Source organism: Dendrobates tinctorius, unplaced genomic scaffold (assembly GCF_039654945.1).
Source record: "Dendrobates tinctorius isolate UK_male_01 unplaced genomic scaffold, ASM3965494v1 ptg000192l, whole genome shotgun sequence".
Taxonomy (NCBI): Eukaryota; Metazoa; Chordata; class Amphibia; order Anura; family Dendrobatidae; genus Dendrobates; species Dendrobates tinctorius.
Window position 1 is genome coordinate 13,640,867 of NW_027361859.1, and position 13,673 is coordinate 13,654,539.

A 13,673-nucleotide genomic window follows, 5' to 3' on the forward strand; every position below is an offset into this window, starting at 1 on the left:
CAATTACAAAAATGGGGGCGGGCGCGGTTTCAAAACTAAAATGGCTGCCCAGACATGTGCATATGAACACAATGGACATACACAAGATAAAAAAGAGTTTGAATACACAAGATAAAAAAGAGTTTGAATCGCATAAGCTTGGTCGCTGACCTAGAAAAGTATCACGTTCAACAATTACAAAAATGGGGGCGGGCGCGGTTTCTAAACTAAAATAAAACAATAAAATAAAACAAAAAAAATTGCATACACAAAAATTATAACTTTTGAACCAAAATAAACCTACCTTTTGACGGTGTGAGAAATCCGAAAGTTATGGAGAAAAAAAAAAAATAGCACTGTTTGATTCTTCAGATGGTCTCAAAAATGGAGTTATTGGAAAATAACCAACGCTGATGAGTCTTCAAGAGGGTTTCTGAAGGACGAATAGCAAAATCAAACCAAAAATGCACTTTTGTCTCTAGGGAGAAAAATGCTGGTTTAGAAGCTAACCACAGCGCTCCAGAGATTTAAACTGAAACGCTACTACGTCCTCTTTAATGACGCAGCCGGCCAATGACAGCGCAGCGGTGACCACCAATCGGCGCTTTGGGGGGCGTTGTAAATGAAACGCTGAAGCACGCCCACCGAGGTCTGAATCGGTTTTTGTTTAGTAATGTGAAAGGTACTCAACGAGCAACGAGGTCGCTATGCAGATCGCTGATCTCTCTAGAGACGTTGACGAGATTGGACTGTTTGAAAGCTATCTAGCGATCACGTAACGACACACCAGCGATCTATGCCTGGTTGGATCGCTATCGTTATCGCTGGTGCGTCGCTTAGTGTAAAAGGCCCTTCAGTCTGAAGGTGAAGTCAGTGAAGAGGCTATGTAAGTTCAATTTATTAGCAGTCTAAAGGCCTTGAAGGTCTACCAATTTGCTTTGTAACATTGTGATGTGAGCGGTGGTGACAGCACATTTCATATCATGATCAGCCTGGTTTTAGCATTGACTTGTCAAGGTAGCTGGCACACATCATGCCCTTGTTCCCTTGACAATCTGATGCTGTAACCAGGCACAGCATGAGGCGGCACCAAGCAGGTTCCATCCTCATCTGCGTGCCAGCAATAGTTTCTGGGTCCCCAAGGCTTCTGTGGTTCTTCATGTCCTATTATGGACAGGAGAAGCAAAATAACTTTAGAAGGTCCCAGAGAGTGCTGCCGGCAGCAAACAGGTGAGGACTCTATGGTGCTGAATAGAGCTACATGGGCAGAGCTTGGCTAAGAGTTTGTGATGTAGCATAGCCGACAGCTCAGCTACATCACAACATGAATGTACTTTTCCATCTCTATATATTTCTGTAAATCTATCTCTTTATCTATGTATCATGTAACAGTAGCATGTGCACTAACCTTTCACTTTCTTTTGATTTCAGGACAAGTTCTCCTCTGCGTAAGAAACTTTTTCAAGCTGGTTTTCACAACAAATATGATATTGATTTGCCAGTGTTGATCTCCTTTAAACAGTACTTGGAGAAGAACTTTTCTGAGCTATGCATTAGGCAAATGGTAAGTAGGATTTGAATTGTTCTCTATGATGCACGCATTTTATGACTATTCCTTGAATGTGCAATGCAGAAACTGACATCTTGTGTATATTTTAGGTGGAAAATGTTTCCAGGTATCTATATTTCATGAACCCAGATGGCATCTCCCTAGAATTTATGAATGACTTGGAAAATACAAAGAGGTTTGTCAGCACCCTCTTAAGTCTGAAGACCTCTCAGTGCACAGTGAAAAAGTACTTGAAGCACATTCAACATTTTGTCAAATTTGCTATTTCTGAAGACTTTCCCAATGACATAGGTGATGACAGAAAACAGGCTGCTGACAATTTTCTGGCAAGCCTAATAGAAATTAATAAGAAAATGATCCCAAAAGATGAGAAGGACAAGAAAAAGCAGTAAGTATCTCTAAGTATACTAGATGATTATGAATAAATGTGTTTATGGCCATATAAAATATAAAAATCATCATATCTGCCTTCTCTCATTCTCAGGTTTCTTACACCCAAAGACAGTCGAAAGGTTCTTATTTCAGAAAAAGCCACTATGGACGGTATATTCATGAAGGCAGAATTGGGCGAGGAGTTGAACACTAAAGAAAAGATGCTTGCTTGTTTGTACCTTGAGGCCTTGCTGATGTTGAAACATCTTCAAAAACCGTCCATCATCCAAAACCTGACAGTAAGTTTTAATTGTTAGTTCAGCTCATAGACTAATGCCTCATTAACTTTTTGTGTTTGTCTTATCCCAGACAATGTTTTTCACATTGTTGGAAAAGTGTTTCATTTGTGCCTTTCTACATTGCATTTATATTACTATGTGTTATATAGAGTGGTTGATATTCCAGTTTAAAAGGGTTGTCCAAAATTTAAAAAAGCAGGGCTGCTTTATTACTGAACTACACCTGTCCATAGGTAAAGTGTGTTACGGTAGCTTATCTCCTTCATAGTCATGCAGCTCATTTGAAATATCACTTCTAGCCTATGAACAGGTATTAAACTGTTTTTCTGTTTCTCTTTTCCCAGACAACCTCTTTTATAAAGTTTTGAAAATATTGCAAATGTGCTATCTTACATTTTATTGGTATTGCCATGTATTACGTTAATAATTTGTCAAATATTATTAATTATTTCAGCTCATCGACTAATGACAGACCTGTTAAACCTCATTAACTTTATTTCTGTTACAGGTAAAGGAGTGGCTTGAAAGGAAGTTCTCCCGCTTTCAAAAACAGAAGGTGGCTATTATCTCTTCTGATGAGACCATCATCGTGCTAGAAGAAGAGGAAGAGCTTGTAAGCATTAAGTCATTTACAGTCAATGTATTGCATGTTCCCATTTTATTAATTGCCAAGCAAGTCAATAATGCAAGGTTTTCCTTTAACAGCTCTTCAACATTTACTTTAAATTCATCAGACCGACTCAGCTGGTAAAGGACGCACACACAGTTGACTGCTTCTTTGTAACATCTAAGGGACAGCCTGTAAAAAATGCCTCAAAGGACTTGTCAAGATTTCATGAGAAGTAAATGTAATAACAAGCCACCATTTTTTATTTTTAATGTTAATTGAACTATGCTAACAGTGGCTTCAATAATCTTTTTTAGGCTTCAACTACCTTCAGTTACCTGTAAAGAGGCAAGAGATGCATTTGACAAGTGGGCACTGATGAATCTTTCCAATGAAAAAAGAGATCTTGTATATACCTATATCAACCATAAAGATCTAAAAGATATGGTTAGAAAAAGTAATCTGCTTGAAGGCATGCATATTTTGGCAACACTGAAGTCCGATCATCAAGGAGAGAGCTCCAGGTAAGTGTTGTTTTTGTTCTCAACCATTCCTCACCAACCATGATGGTAGATCCTCCATGACTATAGTAATTGACATGCATGTCTGTTTAATTTAGAAAAAGGAAGAGGACAGAAAATGACCCGGAAGACAATGAAGGAGAAAAAGATGAAGATACAGAGGGAATTAAGGATTTAAAAGAAGTGTCTTTCAAGAGGCTGCTAAGAAGACATCCAGTTAATATAAATACGCAACCTCCAACACTAGCCATGTGTGCAGAATCAAGCAGAGACTTTGCACAATACACACAAGACAAATGGAGAAGGATGCAGTACAAGCTACGTATAGATCATGTTGTGTGTATTTGTGTTTTTTTTTCAGAATCTATAATTCTGATATAATCAGTTGTTAACCCTAGCATGCATACCTTGTGCGTTTTAGGCCTCCTATCTTATTTGCTTGCAACTTTCTACAAAAATACTGTAGTTAAAATTTTGAAACTATATAAATACTCAAGCATGCATTGTTGGTAATTTCCAGTTGATTACATATTTTTATGTGATAAGCATTTTGGGATATTAATGTTTTTGTTTTTTTTTAAGGAAATACAACATATTTAAATAACTGCGGCCTTTTAGATGTATATTATGTTTATTATTTCGCAACACTTTGTTTTCAGAAGTCACTGTGTTATTGCAATCAGGGTTGTTGGGGAGGGAGGTAGGTCTTTTTATACACAGGTATGATCTAAGTCAACAATGGCACAGTTTTTCGCCAACATTTTTTTTTTCTGGGTGTGCAATTCTGCTAATTATAATGGAAGGAATAGGCTAATGTATTCAAGAAGTTGGTGTTCCTGTGCAACAATTTAATGTGTTTTGTATGCATACTGACTATTTTACAATATTTTGCTCTTTTTTTTGCAGAAAAATTCAGAAACCTTCCAAGCAAAGAGCAACTCATGGTGTACATGAAGGAACAGGGCTGGCAGACCAACATACCAAAAGCCGAGATTATTCTAAAGGCCTGGAGACCTCACAAATCCAGGAAAAATCAAGACAAATGGTCAGAAATAGAATGCTTGGTGGACTCCCAGGAGTGGAAGGGACTTGTTGCAGTGCAGGATCACGAAAAGGGTGGACAATCCGTTAAGACCACACAGGTCTTTAAAAAAGGTGACATTGTTTGTAATTACCATGGTATCTTAATGGGAGGAAAAGAAGGAGAAGAGATACAAAGAAAAATTACCGATGAAAAGTGCTATATCTTCTTCTTTCGGGAGAAAGGACATAAAATGTGCATAAATGCAACCCAGGCACCCTGCGACTGCCATTTACAAATGCCGTCAACATTTGGACGCTTGATAAACCACTCACGTAAAAGAGACAATTTAAAGCCGGTTCTAAAATATATGAAGGGTGGGAAAATTCCAGTAATATTATTTGAGGCAAAGGAAGACATTTCTCCAGGAACTGAACTTTTTGATTATGGCGTGAAAAGACGTTCCTATGGAGAAGGAGAAGATCTGAACTGGCTGGACGAGTGACAACCTCAGTCCATACATTGGACTTTAATTGTGTTGGCTAGCCTTGGCACTTCAGTGGTTGTAAAACTACAACTCCCAGCATGCCTCAACTGCTGCACGTTGCTATGGCAGGCCGGAGTGCCAAGGTTAGCCAGTACTGTGTTATATAAATTGTTTGATATTCTTTTTTAAACTTGTTGTACATATACCCATGTTTTATGCTAACTTTTATATATATATGGTTAATAAACTTTAAATACTACTTTAAAGAAACATGTCTGAAAAAGGCTGAGTAATTTATGTAGTAGAACTGAACTGTGGTATAAAAATGAGACACACTGTCCTGATATTTTATTTCTTGTCAGTGGCTGAGGGGAAAAGCAAATAAAAGTCATGCAGTCACTTAATTACTGGTAGCTTGATTTAAATTAATGGTCACAGACTGATAGATACACAGATTTTTATGTTATACTACTTGGCAGGTTCTCGGGCATTGCATCTTTGTTATCCTGGACTTTATTACCAGAAGTCCCACCAGGGGCCCCTTTGTCTGATTTGGACAGCAGGTTTGAAAAGACAGTTTGAGGCCTGTGACAGATTTTGGGGTTCTGAAACCCCACAACTACCCAGCAGAAGGTACCAGGCAAACAAATCTTGACAGGAATATTGTCCAGGATGCCACTTACACACAGACATCATTTGTCCCCCTGCTCCCCAGGGAATTTGAATTCAGAGGGTTAGAGCGTGGCTGTCCATGGATAAAAATGGTCCTGGTGGTGCAGGCTTGAGGGGGCACAAATGCCCAACAGAGCATCCCACAGCCCCAAGAACTGTTCCATCACCTCAGTCTGGTAATTAGCTTTCAAATGACTCCCCAATAGCCTGATTTGGACAGCAGGTTTGAAAAGACAGTTTGAGGCCTGCAACAGTTTTTGGGTTCTGAAACCCCACAACTAAACAACAGGAGGTACCAGGCAAACAAATCTTGGCAGGAATATTGTCCAGGATGCCACCTACACAAAAAGACTTTATTTGCCCCCTGCTTCCCTTTTTTGGCCTTTAATCTGTGATTTGCAAATCCTTCAGTTTCCCCTAATAAGGCATTTTTTGCCTGTAACCTGTGATTCTAAAATTCTTTTTTTTTTTACCTGATAACAAGCTCTATAGACAAAATATCAATTCCAATTGCCAGCTATCACCCTCTTTTTTTAAATAGTGAGGGCCGGCTTCCTGCATGCATGCCAATGACATTTAGTAGCCATATTATATTATATATTCTATTACACACATATAACCTAATAAATATATATATATTTATATATATATTTATATTTATATATATATTTATATATATATATAGTCTATATATACACACTAGCTGAAGAGCCCAGCGCTGCCCGGGCATAGTAACTAACTGTGGTTAGTTATAACAAATTATAATTATCCTCCATCCCATAGTCCCGTGCCCATATACCCATCATACATATCCTCCATCCCATAGTCCCGTGTCCATATACCCATCATACACATCCTCCATCCCATAGTTGTGCCCATATACCCATCATACATATCCTCCATCCCATAGTCCAGTGCCCATATACCCATCATACATATCCTCCATCCCATAGCCGAGTGCCCATATACCCATCATACATATCCTCCATCCCATAGTCCCATGCCCATATACCCATCATACATATCCTCCATCCCATAGTCCTGTGCCCATATACCCGTCATGCATATCCTCCATCCCATAGTCCCATGCCCATATACTCATCATACATCCTTCATCTCATAGTCCCATGCCCATATACCCATCATACATATCCTCCATCCCATAGTCTAGTGCCCATATACCCATCATACATATTCACCATCCCATAGGCCCGTGCCCATATACTCATCATACATATTCACCATCCCATAGTCCCATGCCCATATACTCATCATACATCCTTCATCTCATAGTCCCATGCCCATATACCCATCATACATATCCTCCATCCCATAGTCTAGTGCCCATATACCCATCATACATATTCACCATCCCATAGTCCCATGCCCATATACCCATCATACATATCCACCATCCAATAGTCCCATGCCCATATACTCATCACACATCCTCCATCTCATAGTCCCGTGCCCATATACCCATCATACATATTCTCCATCCCATAGTTCCGTGCCCATATACCCGTCATACATATTCTCCATCCCATAGTCCCATGCCCATATACCCATCATACATATCCACCATCCCATAGTCCCATGCCCATATACTCATCACACATCCTCCATCTCATAGTCCCGTGCCCATATACCCATCATACATATCCTCCATCCCACAGTCCAGTGCCCATATACCTATCACACATCCTCCATCCCATAGTCAACCATTATGACATCATAATGAGGGGCGGGGCTTGATGCGCACACACTGTTTCCCCAGTATGTACATAGGGGCAAAATTGTTTGGTGAATTGGAATACGTGGGGTTAAAATTTCACCTCACAACATAGCTTAGGACGCTCTCGGGGTCCAGATGCGTGACTGTGCCAAATTTTGTGGCTGTAGCTGCGACGGTGCGGATACCTATCCTGGACGGACATACACACACACACACACACACACATATACACACATACATTGAGCTTTATATATTAGATATATAGTCTACAAGTTTTGTGTCTTATTTTAAACCTCCCCCTATACAAGCACTTAATTAACATCCAATGTCTTCTCAGAGAGATAAGCTTCAATACAGAAACGCGTAGCCTCCCTGCCCCAGCAATGCCTTGAACTGAGAGCAGACTGTACTGCCATCTAGTGTGTATTTTTTATACTACACTCTAGCAGATTTGTTTCCACAGTACATGCTGCTCACTCTAGAATACACAAACAAAATACAAGATTTAAGTGAAACTACACTTTAAGGCTGAGTTCACATGTCGTTTTTTGGTCAGTTTTTCATATCAGTTATTGTAAGTCAAAACTAGGAATGCATGAAAAATACAGAAGTGGTGACATGGGAGGCAGGATTTATTACTTGAGGTGGCTGCACCCCAAAATGTATCATCTCAAATGGACCCCAAAATGTGAATGTAGCCCAGAAATGTTCACTATAAATAACTAGTGTAAAAAGTAAAAAAAAAAAAACTGGAGGGGGGTCAGGTAAGGCTGGTTTCACATTTGCGTTTTTTAGCGCTGGAAAAAAACGCATACGTGCGCATGCGATTTTTTTTCCCCTATATTTAACATGGGTGCGCATACATGCGCGCTTGTAAGCGCATGTATGCGATTTTCATGCGCTGCGTTTTTTTGGGGTGTGCGTTGGTATTTTCCAGACGCTGCATGTTGCATTTTTTGGCTCTGGAAAAAAGCGCATGCGCACGTATGCGCACGTTTTGCGCTAAAAATGGCCATTATAGCCTATGGATGCGCATACGTGCGCACTGGCATGCGCAGGTATGCGATTTTTTAGCGCTGCGTTTTTTGGGTGGTGTCCACTTTTTATCCTAGTTAGAATCTTCTAAAGTCAAAAAAAAAAAGTCTATATAAAGGAGGTGCCTGCCAAAACTCTGCCACTACTACACTGAGAGATTGAAGAGCAGACAGTCAACCAAGAACCCATTATATCAGCGAAGAATGTGAGTATATTACATTATATGCCTGTCCTTTTAAATTATGTATGTACTAATGATTTTTATTATTTTTACATGCAGTATGTCTTCAGAATCAGAGTATTCCCCATCGCGGCAGGAATTGGCGCAAGCAGACCGTGAGGTGATTATTTTCGTGCATCTGGTAAGTATATCTGCTGCTTCTCCAAATCTCTTACGTTTTTTTCAACTTTCTTTCAACTTTCTTAAGACATCGTCATCATCATCTGCGGACGGCACTAGTGAGGGCGAAGAGCAGGAGCAGCGAAGCCAAGTCCCGGTGGTGATACGGAATGTAAGTATCAAATGATTTGTAATGTTCTTTATTTTTTATCTTCTATTTTTACTCATTTTTTTGTTTCTTTTTTTGTAACTTTTTATTCAATTTAAATTTGATTATTCTAATGAATGTGTTTTGTCTAGGTTCCACAACGGGATGAAGACGTCTACCTGGATAATGAGCAGCTCATCAGCCTGGTCCAGGAGCGTTCGCCGTTGTGGGACAGCCGTGACCGGCTGTACAAGGACAATGTGGTGACCCGGCGGCTATGGAATGAGGTGGCCGCAGCGTTGATGGATGGCTGGGACAGCGCCACAGCATCCTCCAAAAAGGCGTTTAGTGAGTATTTCCCTGCTCTGTATTGTGCCGCAGTGACTGTTGTCCTTGACGGCACTGTTGGGTTTCGTGCTAGGCGTATTCTAGCAGGAAACCCAACAGTGTCATCGGGGTCTACAGTGACTGCTTTGAGTATTGTATTGCTACATTGTGCCGCAGTGACTGTTGTCCTTGACGGCACTGTTGTGTTTCGTGCTAGGCGTATTCTAGCAGGAAACCCAACAGTGTCATCGGTGTCTACAGTGACTGCTTTGAGTATTGTATTGCTACATTGTGCCGCAGTGACTGTTGTCCTTGACGGCACTGTTGGGTTTTGTGCTAGGCGTATTCTAGCAGGAAACCCAACAGTGTCATCGGGGTCTACAGTGACTGCTTTGAGTATTGTATTGCTAGATTGTGCCGCAGTGACTGTTGTCCTTGACGGCACTGTTGGGTTTCGTGCTAGGCGTATTCTAGCAGGAAACCCAACAGTGTCATCGGGGTCTACAGTGACTGCTTTGAGTATTGTATTGCTACATTGTGCCGCAGTGACTGTTGTCCTTGACGGCACTGTTGGGTTTCGTGCTAGGCGTATTCTAGCATGAAACCCAACAGTTTCATCGGGGTCTACAGTGACTGCTTTGAGTATTGTATTGCTAGATTGTGCCACAGTGACTGTTGTCCTTGACGGCACTGTTGGGTTTCGTGCTAGGCGTATTCTAGCAGGAAACCCAACAGTGTCATCGGGGTCTACAGTGACTGCTTTGAGTATTGTAATGCTACATTGTGCCGCAGTGACTGTTGTCCTTGACGGCACTGTTGGGTTTCGTGCTAGGCGTATTCTAGCAGGAAACCCAACAGTTTCATCGGGGTCTACAGTGACTGCTTTGAGTATTGTATTGCTACATTGTGCCGCAGTGACTGTTGTCCTTGACGGCACTGTTGGGTTTCGTGCTAGGCGTATTCTAGCAGGAAACCCAACAGTTTCATCGGGGTCTACAGTGACTGCTTTGAGTATTGTATTGCTACATTGTGCCGCAGTGACTGTTGTCCTTGACGGCACTGTTGGGTTTCGTGCTAGGCGTATTCTAGCAGGAAACCCAACAGTTTCATCGGGGTCTACAGTGACTGCTTTGAGTATTGTATTGCTACATTGTGCCGCAGTGACTGTTGTCCTTGACGGCACTGTTTTTTTTTATCAACAGTGGACAAAGTCCGAACACGTTGGCGTTCGATCAAGGACCGCTTCAACAGTGATGTTCGTGCTGAGGGCCAGGTTCGCAGTGGATCTGCGTCAAGGACCAGAACTAGATACCGTCACTATCACGCGTTGCAGTTCCTAAGACCGGTCCTTGCCACAAGATCGTAAGTATTATACATTTTGGGTTTTTATTTTTATTAATCTGTGTTTTTCTAATCCACAGCTGATGCTTCTTGTAAAGGCATGGTAGTAATGATTTTCCTTTCTTCCACAGCACCTGGAGCAGCACCCTGCAACCTGGCCCTGGAGCGGTCCTTCCTCGGACGTCCTCTGACCCGTCCCAGCCATCCGACAGCCAGGAAGCACCTTGCAGGTCAGCCACACACACAGCTGGTGACCAGGAAGCTGGGCCATCAGGTGTTCCCCTGTCCCAGGTCTCTGCCACTGGTTATGCGGGCACTACCCGCCAGCGGCAGAGGGCCTTGGACAGGAATGTCTTGCCCGAGTTTATGCATTTGAGCGAGACATTTAATTCCAGCCTCAAGTCACTGTCCGACAGAGTTGAAAGCGGTTTTGCACTCATGGAACGTGGTTTTAACCACTTTGAACACCGCTTCAATTCTGTAGAACAGCGCCTTGACCGTCTGGAGGCCGACCTCAACAGACCAGCACACCATTTTTTTAGTAAGATTGAAAAGGGCATGGCGGAACACCTTAGTCCTGATCAACAGCTGAATGTGCTGCAGGCCTGCAACAATGCTTTCTTGCAGGCTATGCAGCATAATCGGTACGGTCAGCAGTCAGTGGTGTCCTTTCCACCTGTGCCACCATTGACTCGCTTCACCTCACTACCGACTTGTGCTGCATACCACTGCACGGACACCTCTATTCAAAGCCAGGACACCCACCGTTACACCACCACAAGTCTGAGTGCAGCTGGTCACTTCACCGACACCACCATGGCAAGCGCTGCTCCTGTCTGGAGCACCACCGCCAATCCCATGCATGCGTGGAGCTCAGCCACCACTAGGCAAACATGGAACAGCCCTGCCGCTACAACAACATGTAGTAGCCCTGCCACCACCACTCTGCAAACCTGGGCCATCACTGCCGCCACCAGTCCTCCTGCAAGGACGAGCACTGACAACGAAGAGCAGCATCAGCCACCTCAGCAGCATCAGCCACCTCAGCAGCAGCAGCCACCTCAGCAGCAGCAGCAGCCACCTCAGCAGCAGCAGCAGCCACCTCAGCAGCAGCAGCAGCCACCTCAGCAGCAGCAGCAGCAGCCACCTCAGCAGCAGCAGCAGCCACCTCAGCAGCAGCAGCCACCACCTCAGCAGCAGCAGCAACCACCTCAGCAGCAGCAGCAACCACCTCAGCAGCAGCAGCAACCACCTCAGCAGCAGCAGCAACCACCTCAGCAGCAGCAGCAACCACCTCAGCAGCAGCAGCAACCACCTCAGCAGCAGCAGCAACCACCTCAGCAGCAGCAGCAACCACCTCAGCAGCAGCAGCAACCACCTCAGCAGCAGCAGCAACCACCTCAGCAGCAGCAACCACCTCAGCAGCAGCAGCAACCACCTCAGCAGCAGCAGCAACCACCTCAGCAGCAGCAGCAACCACCTCAGCAGCAGCAGCCACCTCTGCAGCAGCAGCCGCCACCTCAGCAGCAGCAGCCATACCAGCAGACGGGGGACCTACATTCCATATTTGCCCCTACTTCAAGGCGAAATCAATCAAGGCGGGCATTGGGCCAAAGTCGGTCCAGGCACACAAGCCTACGGCGACATGCCATTACAACTAATGTAACTGAACAGATTTCCTCTCCTACAAGTGTTCCAAGTTTAATTCCCTTAACTGGACTACCTTCCCCCACAAGTTTTGTTGCCCCTTCCCCTCAAACACCGTCTTCAACTGCAAGTGTTGCATATTCCCTGCACACCCCCAAATTGAAACCATCTGCCCCCAAACGCCGTAAAAAATAATTTTTAGTTTTTTTTTTGTGATAAAAAATAAATTTACATTTGTGGTTCACCATTAATAAGTTTCATTAATGTTGTTTGCGCCGCTCACACACACTGATGGGTAAATACATGTTAAAAACCAACCCAAGGGCTAGTATAGTCATATGTGAAATACCACGGCCTAGTATAGTCATTCCAAGGCCTAGTGTAATAACTCGAGTTTTACCAAATAGAATCTGGTTTCATGAAAAACAAATTGTTGAAACTTGTCTAAAAAATAAGTTTCTTTCTAGTTTTACCAGTTTGTTTTTTGTGAAACAAGATGCTAGTTGTTAAAAATCGAGTTATTACAGTAGGCCTTGTTATGACTATACTAGGCCGTGGTATTTCACATATTACTATACTACTAGCCCCAAGGCCTACTATACTCATATTTGAAATACAACGGCCTAGTATAGTCATTCCAAGGCCTAGTGTAATAACTTGTAATGGAGCAGATTACATGAGCAGATTACATTCATCCACTCAATGCTGACTTGTATTCCCCATGGACTTTCATTGGGGTTGGGTTTTGAGGGTTGTGTTTTGAGAAAATCACATACTTTGTTTTAAACTAGTTGCACAATTTTCTCTTGAAAAAAAATGGTTTCCTGATTCATGGCCTGCAGCTTTGCTCATTCCAATATATTTCACGCAGACTAGCAATGCTGCATTTTAACTCATATGTGTATTTACCTGCCCAGGTGTGTGAACATAAAAAAATTCAGTTATACATGGGAAGTTTTTTAATTAATTGGAGTTTAAAAAATATAGTGCACTCAGTAATGGTATCAAATAAGGTTTTTTATTACCATAAACAAACAAAAACATTACACCATTTCATCTTGCCAGTGCACCCGTCCTACATCAGAAATAAAGTAGGCCGCAAATTGGTCCCTCATTTGGCCAACTTCAACGGATGACCTGAGAGTGTGCTGAGTGAATTCAGGCAATGGGTTAGGAGCATCATCGTCCAGTTCAAAGGTCGGGTGCTCTTTAGCCATCACAAAGTTATGTAGAACCACACAGGCCTTCACCACCTCATCGACTGTTTCAAGTTTAAGATTAATGGCCGTGCCCAGAATTCGCCATCTGGAAACAAGAATCCCAAAAGCACACTCGACAGTTCTTCTGGCCCTGGTCAGCCTGTAATTAAAAATTTTTTTGGTGTGGTCCAAGTCCCGGCTGGAGTAGGGTTTCAGTAAGTTTCCGCACATTTGAAAAGCCTCATCGCCAACCATTACAAAGGGCAGTGGCGGAGCTTCGGTGTGAGGAAGAGGCCGTGGCATAGGGAAATTAAATTGGTTGCCATACAACCTCCGGCCCATGTCTGAGTTTTTAAAAGCCTGCGAGTCATTA

At 42.8% G+C, this 13,673-nt stretch overlaps 1 long non-coding RNA gene across 1 annotated transcript; it reads left to right on the top strand.

Moving 5' to 3' along the window:
* The first annotated feature begins 2,808 nt into the window (after positions 1 to 2,808).
* Positions 2,809 to 3,678, top strand: LOC141055909 (uncharacterized). Its single transcript, XR_012221552.1, has 3 exons — positions 2,809 to 3,062; positions 3,145 to 3,351; positions 3,447 to 3,678. It is a non-coding gene; the product is annotated as an uncharacterized lncRNA (long non-coding RNA).
* Positions 3,679 to 13,673: the final 9,995 nt, after the last annotated feature.